Below are 25313 nucleotides of genomic sequence, written 5' to 3'. Positions count from 1 at the left end.
ATTGAGCTCACGCACGTGAAGTTACCTAGGAGTAAGCACTGATAGGTTAAAATGCAAGTCTGTTAAAAGAACTGAAACAAGGGGCAGTTTGCAGAGGCTTAGATACAAGGTAATTACAGAGGTAAAACGTGTATTATTATAACTGTGTTGGTTATGCAAAATTTGGGATTAGGTAATAAAGGGATTATCTATCTTTTTAAACAACAATATAGAGAAATTGGGATGTTTTTCCATGTATTCAGATCTCTTCCAAATTTTTCAAGGATTGATTTAATATTGAATCTGTATAGGTTATTAGGATTAGCACATATTTTAATTCCTAAATTCTCTATATACTCATTTACTTCTTCAAAAGGATACTGCAAGCTGTCTCCTGATTTAGACAACCACAATATTTGTGACTTAAAGGGACAGTCTAGTCAAATTTAAACATTCATTATTCAGATAGGGCATGCGATTTTAAACAACTTTTCAATTCACTTTTATCACCAAATTTGCTTTGTCTTTGAAGGCCACCTTTTATCTCAATGCATTTGACAGTTTTTCATAGCTAGAGGGTGTTTGTTCATGTGTGCCATATAGATAATATTGAGCTCATGCCCCTGGAGTTACTTATGAGAGGGCACTGATTGGCTAAAATGCTAGTCTTCCAAAAGAACTGAAATAAGGGGGCCATCTCCAGAGGCTTAGATACAAGGCAATCACATAGGTAAAAAGTATGTTAATATAACCATGTTGGTTATGAAAAACTGAGGATTGGGTAAAAAAGGCATTATTTATCATTTTAACAATTAAAATTTCTTTAATTCTTTAATTCGATTAATCTTATCCCCAGCAAATTTGCTTAACAGTTCTATAGTAATAAGAATATTATCTATTTTTCAGGTTCAACAATAATGTCGTTAGCATATAATACCATTTTCAATCTGGTTTTACGCCAATTTAGTTACCAGGTATTACTTGTTTTAATAAAATTACTAACGGCTAGATTTAGAGTTTTGTCGGTAACGACCCACATAGCTACTGCATGCTTTTTTTTCCCCGCACCTTTTAAATACCGCTGGTATTTAGAGTTCACAGAATGGCTGCGTTTTCAGTGCGTTAGGCTCCAAAAAAGGAGCGTAGAGCATAATTTACCGCCACTGCAATTCTCGATACCAGCGGTGCTTACGGACGCGGCCAGCTTCAAAAACGTGCTCGTGCATGATTCCCCCATAGGAAACAATGGGGCAGTTTGAGCTGAAAAAAACCTAACACCTGCAAAAAAGCAGCGTTAAGCTCCTAACGCAGCCCCATTGTTTCCTATGGGGAAACACTTCCTAAGTCTGCACCTAACACCCTAACATGAACCCCGAGTCTAAACACCCCTAACCTTACACTTATTAACCTCTAATCTGCCGCCACCGCTATCGCTGACCCCTGCATATTATTATTAACCCCTAATCTGCCGCTCCGTACACCGCCGCAACCTACATTATCCCTATGTACCCCTAATCTGCTGCCCATAACACCGCCGACCCCTATATTATATTTATATATTAACCCCTAATCTGCCACCCCCACTATCGCTGACACCTGCATTATACTATTAACCCCTAATCTGCCGCTCCGTACACCGCCGCAACCTACGTTATCCCTATGTACCCCTAATCTGCTGCCCCTAACACCGCCGACCCCTATATTATATTTATTAACCCCTAATCTGCCGCCCCCAACGTCGCCTCCACCCACCTACAATAATTAACCCCTAATCTGCCGACCGGACCTCACCGCTACTCTAATAAATGTATTAACCCCTAAAGCTAAGTCTAACCCTAACACTAACACCCCCCTAAATTAAATATAATTTAAATCTAACAAAATAAATTAACTCTTATTAAATAAATTATTCCTATTTAAAGCTAAATACTTACCTGTAAAATAAATCCTAATATAGCTACAATATAAATTATAATTATATTGTAGCTATTTTAGGATTAATATTTATTTTACAGGCAACTTTGTAATTATTTTAACCAGGTACAATAGCTATTTAATAGTTACCTAGTTAAAATAATTACAAAATTACCTGTAAAATAAATCCTAACCTAAGTTACAATTAAACCTAACACTACACTATCAATAAATAAATTAAATAAACTACCTACAATTATCTACAATTAAACCTAACACTACACTATCAATAAATTAATTAAATACAATACCTACAAATAAATACAATGAAATAAACTAACTAAAGTACAAAAAATAAAAAAGAACTAAGTTACAAAAAATAAAAAAATATTTACAAACATTAGAAAAATATTACAACAATTTTAAACTAATTACACCTACTCTAAGCCCCCTAAGAAAATAACAAAGACCCCCAAAATAAAAAAATGCCCTACCCTATTCTAAAATTAAAATAGAAAAGCTCTTTTACCTTACCAGTCCTGAAAAGGGCCCTTTTCTATTTTAATTTTAGAATAGGGTAGAGCATTTTTTTATTTTGGGGGTCTTTGTTATTTTATTAGGGGGCTTAGAGTAGGTGTAATTAGTTTAAAATTGTTGTAATATTTTTCTAATGTTTGTAAATATTTTTTTATTTTTTGTAACTTAGTTCTTTTTTTATTTTTTGTACTTTAGTTAGTTTATTTCATTGTATTTATTTGTAGGTATTGTATTTAATTAATTTATTGATAGTGTAGTGTTAGGTTTAATTGTAGATAATTGTAGGTAGTTAATTTAATTTATTTATTGATAGTGTAGTGTTAGGTTTAATTGTAACTTAGGTTAGGGTTTATTTTACAGGTAATTTTGTAATTATTTTAACTAGGTAACTATTAAATAGTTATTAACTATTTAATAGCTATTGTACCTGGTTAAAATAATTACAAAGTTGCCTGTAAAATAAATACCGGTATTAATCCTAAAATAGCTACAATATAATTATAATTTATATTGTAGCTATATTAGGGTTTATTTTACAGGTAAGTATTTAGCTTTAAATAGGAATAATTTATTTAATAAGAGTTAATTTATTTTGTTAGATTTAAATTATATTTAACTTAGGGGGGTGTTAGGGTTAAGGTTAGAATTAGCTTTAGGGGTTAAAAAATTTATTAGAGTAGCGGTGAGGTCCGGTCGGCAGATTAGGGATTAATAAGTGTAGGTAGGTGGAGGCGACGTTGGGGGCGGCAGATTAGGGGTTAATAAATATTATGTAGTTGTCGGCGGTATTAGGGGCAGCAGATTAGGGGTACATAGCGATAACGTAGGTGGCGGCGGTGTGTGGTCGGCAGATTAGGGGTTAAAAATTTTTAATAGAGTGGCGGCGATGTAGGGGGACCTCGGTTTAGGGGTACATAGGTAGTTTATGGGTGTTAGTGTACTTTAGAGCACAGTAGTTAAGAGCTTTATGAACCGGCGTTAGCCCAGAAAGCTCTTAACTCCTGACTTTTTTCTGCGGCTGGAGTTTTGTCGTTAGATTTCTAACGCTCACTTCAGCCACGACTCTAAATACCGGCGTTAGAAAGATCCCATTGAAAAGATAGGATACGCAATTGACGTAAGGGGATCTGCGGTATGGAAAAGTCGCGGCTTGGAAGTGAGCATTAGACCCTTTAATGACTGACTCCAAATACCAGCGGGTGGTAAAAACCAGCGTTAGGAGCCTCTAACACTGGTTTTGACGGCTACCGCCAAACTCTAAATCTAGCCATAAGGGTTCTAGGGCAATGTTAAATATTAAAGGGGAGAGAGGACAACCTTGACAGGTAAATAAACTTCTGTGCAGACTTTTTTTGATAAACTGCAGTCAATAGCCCTTAAAGCCAAATGTATCCAAAGAAAAAAAAGAGATAAGACCATTCAATTCTGTTGAAGGCTTTCTCTGCAACCAGAGCAAGAATACCTCCACTGTAACTGATAATCTGAAATCCACATAGCCTGTCTGGACCTTTGATATTAATTCAGGTAAAATATATTTCTTCTTGCAAAAATGTTCATTATTATTTTATAGTCAACATTGACTAGAGAGCTTGGCCTGTATGATTGTGTCTTAGATGGGTCTTTATTTTGCTTCAAAATTACTATTATTTTAGCTGATTCAGATTCTGAGAAATATGTCTAATATAGATTATGGAGTGGCTGTTACTTTGCTGGAACTATTTCTTTTAAAATTCTGCAGGAAGGCCATAGGTGCCTGCCGCCTTGGACAATGGGAGTTGTTAAATGGTTAATAAGATTTATTGCTTAGCTATTGGCTGATTTAGACCATCTATTTCGGGCTTTGTTAATTGAGTGAGTTTAATGTTTTGCCAGATATCACATTAGGTTTAGCTTTTAACAAAGAATACCAAGAGAACAAAGCAACATTGATGATAAAAGTACATTGAAAAGTTGTTTAAAATTGCATGCCCTGTCTGATTCATGAAAGTTTAAAGGGACACTTAAGTCAAAATTAAACTTTCATGATTCAGATAGAGAATTAAATTTTAAACAACTTTCCAATTTACTTCCATTAACCAAATGTGCAGTCTTTTTATATTTACACTTTTTGAGTCTCCAGCTCCTACTGAGCATGTGCAAGAATTGACAGAATAAAACGTGTATGTATTTGTGATTGGCTGATGGCTGTCACATGATACAGGGGGAGTGGAAATAGAAATACATTTGAAATTTGTCAGAAAAGTTCAGACTGTGGCCTGAGTGCTACCGGCAGCACAATATTCCACGACATTGCCACGTGGCTGATAGGCATTTAATATACACGCCATTGGTCAGCAATGCTGGCTTAAGAAACACCGAGCATCGCCAACCACTCCAAATAAAAAAAATTCTAAACTAAAAAACCTACCCCAAAAAAACCCAACTAACTCCTAAAATATTACTCACATATGGGGCCCCATCCGATATGCAGCGTTGCCAGCAAAAGCCGGCGATGCCGGTTTTTGCGCGTTTTTGGTATCCTATATACAGAGCCGCATCTAAATGCGGCACGTCTATTTCACCCATCGCTCGCAATTTTTACTCCCATAAGCTAACATGGGACCGCATCGTAAATCGGTATCCAATATCCAGCGCAAGGCCTTACGTGGCGAAAATGGAGAACTCTTACTCCATTTTCACCTCAACATAAAGTGCAGCCGTAGCAGGCCTTGCGCTGAGTATGGGAGCACCGTAACTCCCTAAAATGCCTGCCAAAAAAAAATTAACACCTAACGCATGCACAATGTCTATCTACCTGTCAACCGCAATCCCCCACCGCAATAACTAATAAAGTGTATTAACCCCTAAACCGCCATAGCCCACACCGCAATAAACCTATTCTATTATTAACCCCTAAACCGCCATAGACCACATAGCCTATTAAATCTATTAACCCCTAATCTGTCGCCGCCAACGTCGCCGCCACTATAATAAAGTTATTAACCCCTAAACCTAAGTCTAACCCTAACACCCCCCTAACGTAATTATTATTTAAATAAATCTAAATAATATTAATATTATTAACTAAAGTATTCATATTTAAAACTAAATACTTACCTATAAAATAAACCCTAAGATAGCTACAATATAATTAATAATTACAACAAACAGAGAGGGGGCGCCCTAATATAGTCAGGGATGGTGACTAAAGCTCAAACAGGCCAAGATAATGTTAGGAGATCAATAACCTAGTATATTCTACTAGGAATATATGGTAATAATGTGGATACAATGTGTAAAATAAACTATGTAGTTGTTACTACTAAGGTGGTCTCGTACATCAATAGTGGCAACAAAAGAGTGTATATTAACCTCAGTATTATAGATAGCAATATATATGTACAATTATTAATCTAACAAATAGAAAATAAGTGATATATACAAGAATGGCCTCAGGTAAATTAGTAAGACTAATATTACAGTAGTATCACTAAAAGCTGAATAGCACAATGATGCGTCAATTAAGATAATATATATAAAAATGAGGATAAAGTCTCTGATAGAGGGATGGAGGCAGCTATCTGCCAGGCCGGGATCCAAAGCAGCAATCTACAAAAGCAAGAGAAGACAGAAGCGCCACATGGCCCAATATTGTTTGATCCAAAGCAGATTGGTATGTATATAAGGAGTAAACTCACATTTGTGAAAGCACCTCAGTCAGTGCTGTACAATATAATTAATAATTACATTGTAGCTATTTTAGGATTTATTTTTATTTTACAGGCAACTTTGTATTTATTTTAACTAGGTACAATAGCTATTAAATAGTTAATAACTATTTAATAGCTACCTAGTTAAAATAATTACAAAATTACCTGTAAAATAAAAATAAATCCTAAAATAGCTACAATGTAATTATTAATTATATTGTACAGCACTGACTGAGGTATTGCCCCAAAGTAATGAGCTCTTTTACCTGAATTTTTTTTTTACAATACCCCCCAACATTACAACCCACCACCCACACACCCCTACTCTAAAACCCACCCAATCCCCATTAAAAAAACCTAACACTACCCCATTGAAGATCACCCTACCTTGAGCCGTCTTCACCCAGCCGTGCACAAGTGGTCATCCGATTCGGGCAGAAGTCTTCATCTGATGGGGCAGAAGAGGACATCCAGACTGGCAGAAGTCTTCATCCTATCCGGGCAGAAGAGGACATCCGGACCGGCAGAAGACTTCATCAAAGCAGCATCTTCTATCTTCATCCATCCAACGAGGAGCGGCTCCATCTTGAAGACATAAGGCGCGGAGCATCCTTCCAGCACGACGGACTAACAACGAATGACGGTTCCTTTAAATGACGTTATCCAAGATGGCATCCCTCGAATTCCGATTGGCTGATAAGATTCTATCAGCCAATCGGAATTAAGGTAGGAAAAATCTGATTTGTTGATTTAATCAGCCAATTGTATTGAAGTTCAATCCGATTGGCTGATTGGATCAGCCAATAGAATGCAAGGTCCATTCTATTGGCTGATCCAATAAGCCAATCGGATTGAACTTCAATCTGCTGGTCTGGATGTCCTCTTCTGCCCCATCGGATGAAGACTTCTGCCCAGATCGGATGACCACTTGTGCCTGGCTGGGTGAAGACGGCTCAAGGTAGGGTGGTCTTCAATGGGGTAGTGTTAGGTTTTTTTTAAGGGGGGATTGGGTGGGTTTTAGAGTAGGGGTGTGTGGGTGGTGGGTTGTAATGTTGGGGGGGGTTGTAAATTTTTTTCAGGTAAAAGAGCTGATTACTTTGGGGCAATGCCCCTCAAAAGGCCCTTTTAAGGGCTATTTGTAATTTAGTATAGGGTAGGGCATTTTATTATTTTGGGGGGGCTTTTTTATTTTATTAGGGGGCTTAGATTAGGTGTAATTAGTTTAAACTTCTTGTAATTTTTTTTATTTTCTGTAATTTAGTGGGGTTTTTTTTTGGTACTTTAGTTTATTTTATTTTATTGTATTTAATTTTAGCTAATTGTAGTTAATTAATTTAATTTATTTAATGATAGTGTAGTGTTAGGTGTATTTGTAACTTAGGTTAGGATTTATTTTACAGGTAATTTTCTAGTTATTTTAACTAGGTAGCTATTAAATAGGTATTAACTATTTAATAGCTATTGTACCTAGTTAAAATAAATACAAAGTTGCCTGTAAAATAAAAATAAATCCTAAAATAGCTACAATGTAATTATTAATTATATTGTAGCTATCTTAGGGTTTATTTTATAGGTAAGTATTTAGTTTTAAATAGGAATACTTTAGTTAATAATGGTAATATTATTTAGATTTATTTAAATAATATTTGTTAGGGGGTGTTAGGGTTAGACTTAGGTTTAGGGGTTAATCACTTTATTATAGTGGCGGCGACGTTGGCGGCGGCAGAATAGGGGTTAATAGATTTAATAGGCTATGTTGGTTATGGCGGTTTAGGGGTTAATACTAGAATAGGTTTATTGCGGTGTGGTCTATGGCGGTTTAGGGGTTAATAATTTAGTTATTACTTGCGGTGTGGGCTATGGCGGTTTAGGGGTTAATAATTAGGCTTATTGTGGGGAGTTGTGGGGAGTTGTCGGTCTAGGAGTTAATACATTTATTATTAGGAGTGAGAGGGGGGATTGCGGATATAGGGGTATACGTGGCTTATTTTTGGAAGGCGTGTTAGACAGTTACGGGAGATTTAAAACTTTAGTTACTTTTCTTAGGCGCCGGCAGTTTCTAAAGTGCCGTAAATCACTGGCGACTCCAGAAATTTGTATTTACGCTTATTTCTGGACATTGCTAGTTTATGAGACTTACGGCAGTTTAGGAACTGCCGGCGGGGTATATGTAATACCCCGATGTGCAAGGTGAAATTACGGGCAGCGCGGGTTCCCTCGCTTGCGCCGAAACCTACGCCGTATATCGGATCGCGCCCATGATGGGGACTCCGGCTCCTCTTGATCTTTCATAGGCCTACCATCCAAGGTATATATATATATATATATATATATACCGTATATAAAAGCATATACATATATATTAATCTGTTAATATGTGTATATACAGATATTAACACATACATACACACACACACATATATATATATATATATATATATATATATATATATATATATATAGCAGCATATACATATATATTTACAGGGATCACACAGTTCCCATAAACCACAATGTTTTTTTCTAACACCACTTGGGGGGCAATTGAGGGACATTTAGCAAATTAACCATTGATCTGATCTCTGGTTAATTTTCTGAGCACTAATCACGGTAGCAATAACCAGCCACTTATAATTTATTTATCATAAATGGGTTGCACCCGCACTATAAATTAGTGCTCCACTTGTAATCTAGCCCACAATGTAGCATACATAAATTATAGGGTAAGGCACCATATTTTTGAATAGAAACATTGCCAATCTATGAAGCATGTGAAGACGTTGCAGACCGTTATGTTGACAGTAATTTAGAGTTTGAATTCACACGTCCTGTGCAAGTAATCAAAGGGTTTGCATCTCACAAAATTAACAGTGACTGTTGTTATCATATGAGTACACGAATTCATAGCGTAAGTTCTACCTGGTGGTTAGGAGGGGAGGATGAAGAGAAGAAAAAGGGGAGGGGTGTATTTTGGATCATAGTGTTCCATTAGAGGTCAGGGAAAAGGCTGTATGTTCCTTATATATTGGTGGTGGATTTCCAATTTGTGGAATTCCACTGCGCCAGAAAACAGACCGTGATATCTCTCCAGTTGGAGAAAACCTTCCACCTGTTTCAGCCATATCCTCAGCATCTGCAACGCTGGATACGTCCACCTTTGCGTTATTAACATTTTTGCCCCATTTAGCATAATATATAATTTTTTTACTTTGGGGCAGAATACATGTGGCGCATTATTTATTTATTTTTTGCTCGCACGCAAAAACCGCTGGAAGTAAACTTTTCAAAGCGGGCGAATTAGCATCTGTATTACAAGTTTAAAGCAAATTGTGTGCGCTCAAGTAAAACCCGACGCTTATTAACTTGAGGACTTCGGATCTCGCGACTGTGTTAACTTCTCGCCATAGACTTTAGTTGAGCACGCTGTTAAAAAACTAACACTAAATTCTTGTGCGCTAACCCGACACAGTGGTAGAGCTACAATGCTAAACCCGAAGGTAGTTATGAATATTTTACATTCACATTGGAGAAAATGTTCTTTTTATTTATATATATATATATATGATTATTTTTTGTAATATATATATCTATACCCCTATAAATATATGGATGCCCCGTGTTTCTGGTGAGCCTTCAGGCTCGCCAGAAACACAAGTTATGAAGCAGCGGTCTAAAGATCGCTGCTCCATAACCTGTCCGCCTGCTCTGAGGCGGAAATCAACACGACCCAATACGATTGGGTTGATTGAAACCCCCTTTTAGCGGCCGATTGGTCGCGAATCTGCAGGGGGCGGTATTGCGCCAGCAGTTCACAAGAACTGCTGGTGCAATGATAAATACCGAGAGCGTATGCTGTTGGCATTTATCGATGTTTAGCGGACATGATCCACTATATCGGATCATGTCCGCTCGCACGTTCTTAAATAGGCCACTGAATGTTAATATAATCCATGACATTTGAGTGGGTGGATGATTCACTGAACAATACTCAAAATAGACACATAAAGCCTTATAAGCACGCTTCTAGTGATGTTTTTGTGATATTAGGGCCCTTTATTCACTATTATGTAATTTATTATTTATGTTAGCGCTGCGGAATCTGTTGGCGCTCTACAAATACCCGATAATAATAATAATGTACAGAAACGTGTCTTTGTTATAGTTAGTGTAAGCTGTGGAGAGGACAGATGCTCCGCCGTATAATATCCAAATGAGAATTATGTAGCATTAATGGAACTTGGTAGGTGTCGGTCTGTTTGGCCTATGGTTTTGTTTTACAGACACACCCATCTACCGCATTGGCTTTTGAGACACATTGGGGAGGTGCAATGGCATTTGTTGCAATACTGTGAAATTCACGTACTTCTGAGTTGCCTCCAGACTCTTGTACTCTTGTATCCCTGGGCAATGTTCCCTCTAATTTTTTTTTGAGCATTGTGCCAAACATTTTGATTTTTGCAATTTTTTGGCCAAGTGACTAAAATGTGTGCACAATTTAATCTTGAATGTTGTCAAACCTGAAAATGTTATGAAGGTAATAAACAAGTTATGAAAAGTGTCATGTATGTGAGAATGGTCTACTATGTTGTTTTCTATTTATATGAGGCAGGTATAAACACACTCAGACACACACACATACAGGGCCAGATTACAAGCGGAGCTCATGCGCTAACTTTGCCAGAAACTTTTTGCGTTCGTCAGGTTGTGCTCGTATTACAAGTTGAAAGTAAAAGGTTTTCGCTTGCGCGCTAACCCAATGCACACAAAAAGCCGGACTTAGAATATAGCGAGGATGGTAACCTAATTCCCCCTTAGAAGTCAATGGAGCAAAAAAAGTGGGGGGAAAAAACCTACTCGCGCGCAAATCCGATCACATATTCTCATTTCAAAAACTGCTGATTCACTTGGATTTTCACGCACAACTATATCTAAGGTTTACAGAGAATGGTCCACAAAAGAGAAAATATCCAGTGAGCGGCAGTTGCATGGACGAAAATGCCTTGATGATGTCAGAGGTCATAGGAGAATGGGCAGACTGGTTCGAGAGGATAGAAAGGCAACAGTAACTCAAGAACCACTCGTTACAACCAAGGTATGCAGAATACCATCTTTAAACACACAACAAATTGGAACTTTGAAACAGATGGGCTACAGCAGCAGAAGTGCCACTCCTGTCAACTAAGAACAGGAAACTGAGGCTACAATTTGCACAGGCTCACCAAACTTGAACAATAGAAGATTGGAAAACATTGTCTGGTCTGATGAGTCTCGATTTAATCTGCGATATTCTGATGGTAGGGTCATAATTTTGGCGTAAACAACATGAAAGCATGGAGCCTTGTATCAACGGTTCAGGCTGATGGTGGTAATAGTTTGGGGAATATTTTCTTGGCACACTTTGGTCCCCTTAGTACCAAGTGAGCATTGTTTAAACTGAGTATTGTTGCTGACCATGTCCATCCCTTTATGACTACAGTGTACCCATCTTCTGAAGGCTACATCCAGCAGGGTAATGCACTGTGTCACAAAGTTAAAATCATCTTAAAATGGTTTCTTGAACATGACAATGAGGTCACTGTAGTCCAATGGCCTCCACAGTCACCAAATCTCAATCCAAAAGAACACCTTCGGGATGTGGTGGAATGGGAGATTCGCATCATGGATATGCAGCCAACAAATCTGCAGCAACTGTGTGATGCTATCATGTCAATATGGACCAAAATCTCTGAGGAATGATTCCAACACCTTGTTGAATCTATGCCATGAAGAATTAAGGGGGTCCAACACGGTACCAGCAAGGTGTACCTAATAAAGTGTCTGGTGTGTATGTATATATATATATTCACAGTATATACATTCATGTATATGTATGTATCTCTATGTTAAAGTCCTTTGCCTGCCTTTTTTTCTAACACATGAGAGCTTATATCTTTGAGCCCTTTTGTGTGCAATATTTTTTTTGAATAATTTTATTAGATGGTGTTATTATGAGTGTAACTGTATTTTGTAATGTATTTTTTATGTGTTTCGTGTAACTTTTTATTTTTGCAAAACAGTTAACCAGAGTTCTAAAGTAACGGTAATCATTCTAGCGTAAATCGCGATTGCACTCAAGCTATAGCATTTACTTCAACTCTTAATATGAGCGCAATTTAACCTACGTGCAAACGAACGCAAAAACCCGGTATGGCTTGCACTCCAATCGTAATCTGGCCCAATGTTAATTTTAGTTGAAAGAGGTGAAATGCATGAAGCTAAGCTTCCCTTAAAAGGATACTAAACCTACATTTTTTCTTTCATGATTTGGATACAGCATTAGATTTTAAGCAACTTTCTAATTTACTCCTAGTATCAATTTTTCTTCGTTCTCTTGGTATTTTTATTTGAATAGCAGGAATGTAAGCTTAAGAGCTAGCCCATTTTAGGTTCAGCACCTGGGTAACGCTTGCTGATTGGTGGCTAAATGTAGCTACCAATCAGCAAGCGCTATCCATATTGCTGAACCAAAAAATGGGCCAGCTCCTAAGCTTACATTCCTGCTTTTTCAAATAAAGATACCATGAGTACAAAGAAAATTGATAATAGGAGTAAATTAGAAAGTTGCTTAAAATTGCCTGCTCCATCTGAATCATGAAAGAACAAAACTGGGAATAAAACCCTTTAATCTGAGGAAGTATTTTCAGCTTTACAGAAGTAGTTGGCACCAATCCCTTAAAATAAAAGATCAAGTTCACTTTTTTACTGAATACAAAACTGAGTGACTCACAGATGATTCATAACATCCTCATGACAATGAGTTACTTTTTATGTCTAATGTCACTATAGGGATTATGCTCAGGTTGTAAAATGACAAATACTTGTTTGGCTTGTGACATTCATTCCCTGGTCATGCTTTTCCTAGGTGCAAAGTGTTGCTCAATCTTTTTATATAACCACTTCTGTTTTACAATAATGTTAAAAGATTTTTTTTTTTCTTCACTCTAAGATGACTAAATATTACATCAGCTGTTTCTCTAATCGTATAGTTGTGAAATATGATATTCACAAAAATAAAGCACTAGGGAGGATCTGTCTAATGACGACAAAAACAAAAGCTCCAACCAACCTCAACAACAATCCCAACTCAGACACAACACAACACTGTCTTGTGCAGAAAAAGGACAAAACATTTTATTACCAGAACTTCCAATTGTCCTATACTTTGTCACAATTTCTTTAAAAAAACTAGCCTGACTTGACCCCACCAACGTGCTCAGTATTGTCCAAGTTAGTTTAGACCTCACCCACAGGGATGGCTTTGACTCCACTCCTAGACTGTCCCCAATGTACCTGTATTCCATGTAGACTGTGCTCTGATCGTCCTGTCCTGAATTCAAAGAAAACCGTTCACAAGCTATTAATAGTGACAGAACTATTATTAGTGAGCTGAATATATTGCACAGTGGTGCGACCTTGAGCAGGTTGTGAAAATGTTGCTGTAGCTAGATTATTTTATATAGCATTTTATGGGCCAGATTACAAGTGGAGCACTATTTATCGTACACCTGCAAACGGGCAATAAATAACCAGCCATTACAAGGGGCTGGTTATTGCTACTGTGAGCTCATGGTAGCAATTAGTGCTCCGAAAATTAACCAGACCTCTGGTTAATTTTCTAAATGGCCCCCAAAATTTAGTGTTAGTTTCCTTTTTTTTTTAACTGCACTAAGCAGTTTTTGGGGGCTAAAGTTGCTGGTAAGTTCCTTTACATTGCGGTCTATAGGAACTGTGTGTTCCCTGTAAATATATCTGTATATGCTTTTGAAAATTATTATTATTTACAGACAGCAGGAACAGCTATGGAGTCGAACATGGCCCCAGATTATGCTAATATTTACATGTTGTGGTACGAGTCTGAAATAATTAAACCTTTACAACATCCTAACATAACTTTTTACACAATATATATTGAGTATCTGTTTCTCCTGTGGAGGGGCAGCCTTGAAAGTCTAAAAGGTTGGATACAGGCCTTCAACCAAATGGATACACCCATTAAGTTTAAGATGGAATGCGATTTAAACTAAATACACTTCTTAGATTTCAACATTTTCAAAAAAAGATATGACCAGGGAATTAAATTTGGTAACTCCCTATACTCTAAAACCCCAGATAGAAATGATTTATTTTTAGCCTCTAGCTACCATCCTAGGCACCAAAAGATGGGGGTCATCTCCTCTCAACTGACAAGAGTGGTAAGAAATAATTCCAAACCAGACTTACTTACGTCCCAACTTGACTCTATGTGTGACAAACTTGAACTGAGAGGCCATGATAGGAGAGATATTATGACTGCTAGAAGCAAACTGGATCATTACACTCGAGACATGCTACTAACTTCCATTAAGAAGGAACCTACAACAACAGATCAACAACTTAACTTTGTCACTACTTATACTCCGATGCATTCCACCATACAACAGGCCATACGCAATAGATGGGACATTCTGGGGACCGATAAAAGTCTTGCTAATTGGAAACAGAAACCAGCGAGGCTGGTATACCACAGAGCAAGGAACATAAGGGACCTGCTAGTAAAAACAGACCCCAAGAAATTTTACCAGCAGGAAACGTGGCTAAAATCCAAAAGTTTGGGATGTTTTGGTTGTGGAGACTGTGTGACCTGCAATAGCATGCATGGAGGAGATTCTTTCCAACATCCACTTAAGAACAAGAGATACTCTATACGGCATCGGCTCACATGCAGCAGTACATGTGTCATATACATACTTATTTGCCCATGTTCCCTTTTTTTACGTGGGGAAAACAAAAACTTATTTCAAAGACAGAATGGCCAACCTCAGGTTCTCCATTAAAGAGGCATTAAAAAATGGGGAATTGGATCTCCCGGTGGAACACCATTTTGTCACACATAGACACAATGGCCCCTATTTATCAAAGGTCTTGCGGACCTGATCCGCTAAATGCGGAGAGCAATACGCTCTCCGCATTTAACATTGCACCAGCAGCTCACAAGAGCTGCTGGTGTAACGCCGCCCCCTGCTGTCTCGCGGCCAATCAGCCGCCAGCAGGGAGCTGTCAATCAACCCGATCATTGCTAAAATGAAAGGCTGTAGTTTGAATATACTGGTAAAATCAATATTGAAACAGTCACAGACCTCTGTTGTTCTGGAACAAAAATTCAAAGCTAATTCAATGCACATTAGGCCTGAGATGATTTAAAAAGAGGCTGAGGGAATCAGGTGCATGAATGATTAATTAATTTGGCAGGTAAGTTGAATGCAGATACTCCCCAAACAGTATGATTGTCAATAGCAGGGAAGGCAGTCTTAAAGGGACAGTGATATCAGGCAGGCATATGTTACACTATCAGACACTCAATCTATATAAAATAGTGGTGAAAAAGGGATATTAAGTTCAAATGCAAAACTTGAATTAATTTTTTACAGTAGTAGACTTGCATGTTATAAAAGATACAAAATTTGAAGTGCTAGCTATACAGGTTAAAATATATGAACAACAAAATGAACATTATTTCAAATATGAGGATATCAAATTGATCCTTCATAAATATATGTCTAATATGTACAGAATTAGTACACATTTCTCTTACAATTTAAAGAATATATATATATATATATATATATATATATATATATATATATATAAGGGTGTGCACTTTGGAGAAGACTGAACATCATCCAAAAACATCCTATTTACAGGAAGAATTATAATATTTATTCATAGTCATTTATTAGATCATAGTCAGAATCCAATCCTAGTGGGATCCTACTTTTGAGTTTAAACACCCAGAACATCTCTCTTTTACATAAGAGCTTGTACCTATTTCCACCTCTTTTGGGTACAATTTTTTTTCTATAGCACACTATTTGAGAGAATTCAAAGACTTATTGTGATATCTAGAAAAAACATAATTTATTCTTACCTGATAAATTTATTTATTTCTTGACATGGTGAGTCCACGGATCATCTTAATTACTGTTGGGAATATCACTCCTGACTAGCAGGAGGAGGCAAAGAGCACCACAGCAAAAGCTGTTAAATACCACTCCCCCTACCCACAATCCCCAGTCATTCAAAAAAAGGGAAAGGAGAAAGGAAGTAATCTAAGGTGCAGAGGTGCCTGAAGTTTATAGAAAAGCAAACTGTCTGAAAAACAGGGAGGGCCGTGGACTCACTGTGTCAAGAAATAAATAAATTTATCAGGTAAGAATAAATTATGTTTTCTTTCTAATGACACAGTGAGTCCACGGATCATCTTAATTACTGTTGGGAACCAATACCCAAGCTAGAGGACACGGATGATAAGTGAGGGACAACGCCACGCCGGAGCAATGAGTATCACCAATGCCCTCTCTTGTTTGACCAGAGCAATGACCCGAGGAAGAAGAGCAAATGGAGGGAACACATATGACAGACTGAATGTCCAAGGAAGTGCCAGAGCATCTATCAGAACAGCCTGAGGATCCTTTTACCTAGACCCGTACCTGGGGAGCTTGGCATTCTGACGAGATGCCATGAGATCCAACTCCGGTTGCCCCCAAGTGAGAATGAAACTGGAAAATACCTCTGGATGAAGTTCCCACTCCCCCAGGATGAAAAGTCTGTCTGCTCAGAAAATCCGCTTCCCAATTGTCCACCCCTGGAAAATGGATAGCAGACAGACAACAGTTGTGAATCTCCGTCCACTGAATAATCTTGGCTACCTCTGTCATGGCCAAGGAACTCTGAGTTCCTCCCTTATGATTGATGTAAGCCACTGACGTTATGTTGTCCGACTGAAACCTGATAAACTGGGTTGAAGCTAGCTGAGGACACACTAGAAGAGCATTAGAATTTGCTCACAGTTCCAAAACATTTATTGTAAGAACCCACTCCTCCCGAGTCCATAGACCGTGAGCCCTTAATGAACCCCAGACAGCACCCCAGCCCAGCAAACTGGCATCCCTGGTTACAATCACCCAGGTAAGCCTGCAAAAGCAAGTTCCCTGAGAGAGAAGATCCTGAGACAACCACCATGGAAGAGAATCTCTGGACATCTGATCTAGAACAATCTTTGGAGATAGATCCGCATAATCCCCGTTCCACTGCCTGAGCAAGCATAACTGCAGAGGTCTGAGATGGAACTGAAAAAACTGAATGATGTCCATGACTGAAACCATCAGACTAATAACCTCCATGCACTGAACCACTGAAGGTCGAGGAAGGGACTGAAGAGCAAGACACGTATTGAAAATCTTTGACTTTCTTGCTTCTGTCAGAAAAATTTTCATCTTTAGAGAATCTATAATGGTCCCCAAAAATACCACTCTTGTAGCCGGAATTAAGGAGCTTTTTCCTAAATTCACCTTCCAACCTTGAAAGTGCAGAAAAGACAACAGCAACTCTGTGTGGGATTTTGCTAGTTGAAAAGGTGGAGCCTGAACTAGCATGTCGTCCAGATAAGGAGCCACTGCAACACCCCTCAATCGAAGCACCGCCAACAATGCTCCCAGGACCTTTGATAAAATTCTGGGAGCTGTTGCCAGACCAAAAGGAAGAGCTACAAACTGAAAATGTTTGTCTAGAAATGCAAATTTTAGGACCCTGTGATGATCCCTGTGAATGGGAATATGCAGATGCGCATCCTTTAGATCCACTGTGGTCATGAACTGACCTTCCTGAACCAAAGGAAGAATGGAACAAATAGTTTCCATCTTGAAAGACAGAACCCTGAGAAACAAGATAGGAATAAACACCCAGACCCTGTTCCTAACCCGGAACAGGAACTATCACTCCCATGTCGGAAAGGTTCTGAACACAATGTAAGAACGCCTCTCCTTTTATCTGGTTTACAGATAAACTGGAGAGAAGAAACCTGCCTCTTGGAGGAAAATTCTTGAACTCCAATTTGTAACCCTGGGACATGATATCTACCACCCAGGGATCCTGAACATCTCGAACCCAAGCTTGAGCGAAGAAAGAGAGTCTGCCCCCCACAAGATCCATTCCCAGATTGGGGGCAGACCTTTCATGCTGATTTTGAGTCAGCAACAGGCTTCCTGGACTGCTTTCCATTATTCCAAGACTGATTTGACTTCCAAGATGGCTTGGGCTGTTCCTTCTTAGAGGAAGAAGAGGAAGATTTACCAGAAAAGTTACAAAAGGAATGAAAATTACTCTGCCGACCCTTCTGTTTATTTATTTTATCCTAAGGAAGAGAATGCCCCTTCCCTCCCGTAATATCAGAAATAATCTCAGTCAAACCTGGCCCAAACAAGGTCTTACCCTTGTAAGGAATAGACAAAAGCTTAGACTTAGAGGACACATCCGCAGACCAGGATTTTAACCATAAAGCTCTGTGAGCTAAAATGGCAAAACCAGAAATTTTAGCTCCCAACTTGATGACCTGTAGAGAAGCATCTGCAATAAAGGAATTAGCCAACTTCAAAGCCTTGATTCTATCTTGAATTTCTTCAAGAGTATCTTGCTGAATAGAATCAGACAATGCATCAAACCAATATGCAGCCTCACTAGTAACCATAGCAATACATGCAGCTGGTTGCCATTGATACCCCTGGTGAACATAAATCTTTTTGAAGCAAAGCTTCCAACTTCTTATCCATAGGATCTTTAAAGGAACAGCTGTCCTCAATAGGAATAGTGGTCCTCTTGGTTAGAGTGGAAACTGCTCCCTCCACCTTAGGAACCATCTGCCAAGATTCCTTAATAAAATCAGCAATACGAAACATCTTCCTAAAAATTGGAGAAGGGGAAAAAGGAATCCCAGGCTTCTCCCATTCTCGTGCAATAATATCTGAAACACGATCTGGTATAGGAAAAACTTCCACCGAGGAAGGGACATCAAAAAACTTATTAAGTTTACTAGATTTCTTAGGAATAACCATGACTGATGCCTCAGAGTTATCCAAGGTAGCCAAAACCTCCTTGAGTAACAAACGGAGGTGCTCCAGCTTAAACCTAAAGGAAACAACCTCAGGTTCAGAAGAATGATTTACACTATCAGAATCCGAGATCTCACCCTCAGATGCTACTGAAGTATCTTCCTCCTCAGACTTATGAGAAGAAACACTAGACACAATTGCAACAGAATCAGAAACCTTATACTTCCTCTTGCGCTTCCCCTGTAACACAGGAAAAGCAGACAAAGCCTCAGATACTGCTGAGGATATATGGGTAGCCATATCCTGCAAGGAAAAACCAACCTGAGACGAAACACAGGGCACTGCAGAAGATTGGGACGTATGAGGAGAAAGCTGCGGATTAGCCTGAACAGGAGACTCCTGAACAACATCCGCCCTAGACAATGAAGGCTCAGAATCAAAAAGTCTACTGATTGTTTGCTCAATACAAGAGGAACAAAAAGGGATAGAAGGCTCAACATTAGTATTTAAACATAGAGAACAGCTTGCATGACCTCTTGGTCCATCTTATTCCAAAGGAAAAAACCTTAATCAATAAAAAAATTCTAAGTTCAAATCAGAATTTAAATTAAACAAAAAAAAGTTACTGTCCCTTTAAATTTTAAATCACAAAATGAATGCAAAAAGAGACACAAACGTTATAGTCCCTGAAATTCAGACAGAAACTTAAATAAACAACAGGCAACCTCCACACCTATATATATATATATATATATATATATATATATATATATAACTGTGAAAGGGTTAATTACTCTTTATCGCCACCTAGTAGTGTACAGGTATATAAAGGTGTGTGAAATGTTTGTTTGGCATGGCATGAGTAAGGGATAACTTCCCGAAACGTCGCCTATTTTTGTCCTCTTTAAATAAATTACTATTTATGCCGTACCCTTTTGCCTTTTTGTGATATTGTGGGACCTGGAGCAGTGGCCCTGTGGTGACGTGCATTCTATCTCAGTGTGCTGGTATCTTGTCTGATAACCTCCACACCTCAGCAAGCTCTGCTGAGATGCCTACCTGACCTCCTTGCTGCTGGAAACAAAGTCAGAAAAAGATCCGGACCCCCATACAGCCGCACTGGAGAGAACGCTGAACCACCTCTGAGGAGCTATGCAACAGAGCTGCAACATCAAGGAACAACAGAAAACAGCTAAAAGGGCGCCAAAAACGCCCTTGCTATCTCAGATAAGGCTGCCTATTGTGGGCGTGGCCTAACAAACTTCCCGGTAGCCATTACTACACAAATAAAAAACATGTACACCAAAGTTCAAACATAATAAACTGAGCCAAACATCCCCAGTGCCTGCAAAACTGCCATACAATAAACCGTTAAAGTGAATGTAAATTTTGATGCTAAAGTGCCCGGTTATTAAAAATTCGATTAAAAAAAGGGGCACTTTAATTCATCAAAATTTACATTTCACTCCTGTTGTGAAAAAAAACGTACCTTTTAATCTTCACAGCAGCTCCAGCTTCCTCCACCCGTGGCAAAGCCTCTTCCTGGGTCTAAAATTAGGAATCCGGCTTCCTCCAATCATGGCATTGAATCAGACACTGATTCCCACGGGGGGGAAGCTGTGATTGGAGAATGACCTATCCATCATTTCTGACATCAGAAATGGCTTGCGACGACCGGAGGAAGCTGGAGCTGCTGTGAAGATTAAAAGGTAAGTTTTTTTTCACAACAGGAGTGAAATGTAAATTTTGATGAATTAAAGTGCCCCTGTTTTTAATCAAATTTTTAAAAACCGGGCACTTTAGCATCAAAATTTACATTCACTTTAACCTAGAAGGCTGATTATATACTTAGACAGAATTAACTGTCAAAGTGCCAAATTCTCCTATATCAAAACAGGGAAAGAAATAGGCACTTACCTCAAAAATCTGTCTGGCAGCAGGACAGCTCACTTGGTATGAGAGGGGCTTCCTACTGCGCATGGACCTGTGTAAGAAAGAAAAGGCTGAGTAAACTTATTCAAACTTTCAACCAAGGGCAGCATGAAATTACTTAGGAGGCCCAGTGGGGATTATACCCCACAAGTTTCCAAATGCTTAAAAGCCACCACTTGCTCTACTGAAGAGACTGACATGGACTACGGCTAAACCCCAAAGAAAACCAGAGCAAACTTGCTCTGCTTAAAAAATAACAAACTTTTGATTGAAGAATCAGACACCTAACTTTACCCCTCCTTGCAACTGATACAAGCAAAGAGAATGACTGGGGATTGTGGGTAGGGGGAGTGGTATTTAACAGCTTTTGCTGTGGTTCTCTTTGCCTCCTCCTGCTGGTCAAGAGTGATATTCCCAACAGTAATTAAGATGATCCGTGGACTCACCGTGTCATTAGAAAGAAATGTTTTACTAACGGCTTGGAGATTTTACCTGCTCCTATGGTAGAGAAATGCTCTCTCATCCTTGAGTTAATATCTCTGGTAGTTAGACCTACCAGAGAACTGCCAATCTCAAATTCCTGGGTAACATAAGAGGTAAATGTCTTTGTAATATTTGCAAAATCACAAGGCTTACATTTATTGTGGCCACACCTATACATACCCTTATGGCGTAACCAAGTATTAACTGTAGATGTAGGTAATTGGGAAGGGGATACTATGTTGCCAATAGTTTTACAGCGTCTATAAGAGCATCGGACACAAGTTTGTCATCCGCTGTAAGAACTGGGAGATGTTTCCTGATAATCTTACATACCTCTGTTTACTGCTCACTATAATCAGTGAAAAAAGTTACACCCTCAAAATCATTACCTTTTTGTTCTTTGGAGTGACCTAGAAGAGTTTGTCTGTTAATCTCTAAGGTTTCCTTTTTGGCTCTACCTATATCATGATCAGTATAACCCCATTGTTTCAAACGTTGTTCTAAGGATGATACCTCTTTTTTTAAAAAACAAGTGTATTTGTGTATTTCCTATAAGTGTAACATCAAGGAAATTAACTTCATTCTTTTGGTATTCATGGGTGAACCTGAATCCTGCATCATTGACATTAAGCCAATCCATAAATTGGGATAATTGTTCCTGGTTACCTGTCCAAACTATAAGGAGATTGTCAATATATCTCTTGTAAAAAGAGATATATGACCTGAAGGGATTTTCTATTCCAAAAACGTTTTTTTTCTCCCACCATCCTAATACCAAATTGGCATAGGATGGCGCACATTTTGCGCCCATGGCAGTACCGTGTTTTTGCAAATAGAAAATCCCCTCAAACTCAAAATAATTGTGTGTGAGGAGAAATGTCGCTATTCTGATGATATATTCCCTGAAATCATATGTATAATTAGTCATTGTGCAACACATTCCTCAGAGCCTCTAAACCAAAATCATGTGGTATCGATGAGTACAATGACACAACATCGTTGGTAAGCCAGTCACTGTCATTGTTCCAAATTATGTTATCCAATAATGTCAAAACATGTGAAGTATCACTTAGATAGCTATGCTGTTTATTCACAAATGGTTGAAGCACCGCATCAAGCCACTGACTAAGAGGCTCCAGAAGAGAGCCTATTCCACTCACTATAGGTCTACCTTGTATATTCTCCAGGGACTTGTGGACCTTTGGGAGATGATGGAATATTGGTAGTCTAGCAAAATCAGGCTTTAGAAATTCCAAAGTATTATGGTCTAAGAAGCCTCCCTCTGCACCATCATCGAAAAGGTCTACAAGTTCCCTCTGAAAAAGTTTAGTAGGATTATTGGCTAATACCTCATAGGCCTCCAGGTCAGTGAGTTGACGAAGCGCCTCATTGATGTAGTCAATTTTTGTTAAGGATCACAATAGTGCCTCCCTTATCCGTACCACAGATAACTATGTCTAGGTTGTTCTGTAATTGAGTGAGTGCAGCTCTTTCTTGTTTTGTTAAGTTGAAATTCATTTTGTCATTTTTCAGAATCTGTAAATTGGACTCAACTATTTTAAATAACAACTCCAGCATAGGGCCTTTGGACTTTTTCTTGAACATTTTTCCTATTTCATTGGAATATTCAGTTACCTGTCCTTCACCATAAAGCTGTTCAAGGGCTACTAGATCACTCAATTCATTGTACGTAAAACCATCACCATTAGAATGTCCTGCTCCTGATGTGATAGTATTGCTAGTGTGTATATCTGAGAAATGTTTGTGCAATGTCAAATACACACATATATATATACAGGGAGTGCAGAATTATTAGGCAAGTTGTATTTTTGAGGATTAATTTTATTATTGAACAACAACCATGTTCTCAATGAACCCAAAAAACTCATTAATATCAAATAGAATGAATAGTTTTGGAAGTAGTTTTTAGTTTGTTTTTAGTTATAGCTATTTTAGGGGGATATCTGTGTGTGCAGGTGACTATTACTGTGCATAATTATTAGGCAACTTAACAAAAAACAAATATATACCCATTTCAATTATTTATTTTTACCAGTGAAACCAATATAACATCTCAACATTCACAAATATACATTTCTGACATTCAAAAACAAAACAAAAACAAATCAGTGACCAATATAGCCACCTTTCTTTGCAAGGACACTCAAAAGCCTGCCATCCATGGATTCTGTCAGTGTTTTGATCTGTTCACCATCAACATTGCGTGCAGCAGCAACCACAGCCTCCCAGACACTGTTCAGAGAGGTGTACTGTTTTCCCTCCTTGTAAATCTCACATTTGATGATGGACCACAGGTTCTCAATGGGGTTCAGATCAGGTGAACAAGGAGGCCATGTCATTAGATTTTCTTCTTTTATACCCTTTCTTGCCAGCCACGCTGTGGAGTACTTGGACGCGTGTGATGGAGCATTGTCCTGCATGAAAATCATGTTTTTCTTGAAGGATGCAGACTTCTTCCTGTACCACTGCTTGAAGAAGGTGTCTTCCAGAAACTGGCAGTAGGACTGGGAGTTGAGCTTGACTCCATCCTCAACCCGAAAAGGCCCCACAAGCTCATCTTTGATGATACCAGCCCAAACCAGTACTCCACCTCCACCTTGCTGGCGTCTAAGTCGGACTGGAGCTCTCTGCCCTTTACCAATCCAGCCACAGGCCCATCCATCTGGCCCATCAAGACTCACTCTCATTTCATCAGTCCATAAAACCTTAGAAAAATCAGTCTTGAGATATTTCTTGGCCCAGTCTTGACGTTTCAGCTTGTGTGTCTTGTTCAGTGGTGGCGTCTTTCAGCCTTTCTTACCTTGGCCATGTCTCTGATTATTGCACACCTTGTGCTTTTGGGCACTCCAGTGATGTTGCAGCTCTGAAATATGGCCAAACTGGTGGCAAGTGGCATCTTGGCAGCTGCACGCTTGACTTTTCTCAGTTCATGGGCAGTTATTTTGCGCCTTGGTTTTTCCACACGCTTCTTGCGACCCTGTTGACTATTTTGAATGAAACGCTTGATTGTTCGATGATCACGCTTCAGAAGCTTTGCAATTTTAAGAGTGCTGCATCCCTCTGCAAGATATCTCACTATTTTTTACTTTTCTGAGCCTGTCAAGTCCTTCTTTTGACCCATTTTGCCAAAGGAAAGGAAGTTGCCTAATAATTATGCACACCTGATATAGGGTGTTGATGTCATTAGACCACACCCCTTCTCATTACAGAGATGCACATCACCTAATATGCTTAATTGGTAGTAGGCTTTCGAGCCTATACAGCTTGGAGTAAGACAACATGCATAAAGAGGATGATGTGGTCAAAATACTCATTTGCCTAATAATTCTGCACTCCCTGTATATATGTAATATATATATATATATATATATATATATATATATATATATATATATCCACTGGAACACACAATAGCGTCAGCACAATGCTTAAAAAATTCTTCTTTTATTTAAACAACATCAGGATAAAATACAGCTGTATTTTATCCTGATGTTGTTTAAATAAAAGAAGAATTTTTTAAGCATTGTGCTGACGCTATTGTTTGTTCCAGTGGATTTATATATAGGAGGGTGGCAGGCCTCCTCATAGTGCGTGCACAAGTTTTGAAAAGCTTGAAAATGTACTACTCTCACTCCAAGAGAGGTATAGTTGAAAGGTGCTGGACTTAACAAGTTTGTTGGTTTTATATATATATATATATATATATATATATATATATATATATATATATATATATATATATATATACATATATATTTACATTTGCTGCCCAACGCTGGGTGATTTACCCCCTTTGCTGTACTAGTTTTCATGCTGTGTCTATGTAAGCGCGCTTACGCTTCTGTGCAATGCAAGC

The 25313-nt window shown here is 38.4% G+C and overlaps 1 protein-coding gene across 5 annotated transcripts in view; it reads left to right on the top strand.

The window, feature by feature from the left end:
* Positions 1-25313, top strand: part of SLC25A47 (solute carrier family 25 member 47) — a 144517-nt gene that overhangs the window by 79714 nt on the left and 39490 nt on the right. The window contains exon 1 of one of the 5 annotated variants that reach the window (XM_053697457.1): positions 11919-11939. The exons of the other annotated variants lie outside the window; for them this stretch is intronic. The gene's annotated coding sequence lies outside the window, so the exon portion shown is untranslated. Of the gene's footprint in view, positions 1-11918; positions 11940-25313 lie in introns of those variants that run through there. 5 annotated transcript variants of the gene reach the window in all.

This window comes from Bombina bombina, chromosome 1, assembly GCF_027579735.1.
Source record: "Bombina bombina isolate aBomBom1 chromosome 1, aBomBom1.pri, whole genome shotgun sequence".
Classification (NCBI taxonomy): Eukaryota; Metazoa; Chordata; class Amphibia; order Anura; family Bombinatoridae; genus Bombina; species Bombina bombina.
This window is presented reverse-complemented; position numbering and strand designations above follow the sequence as displayed.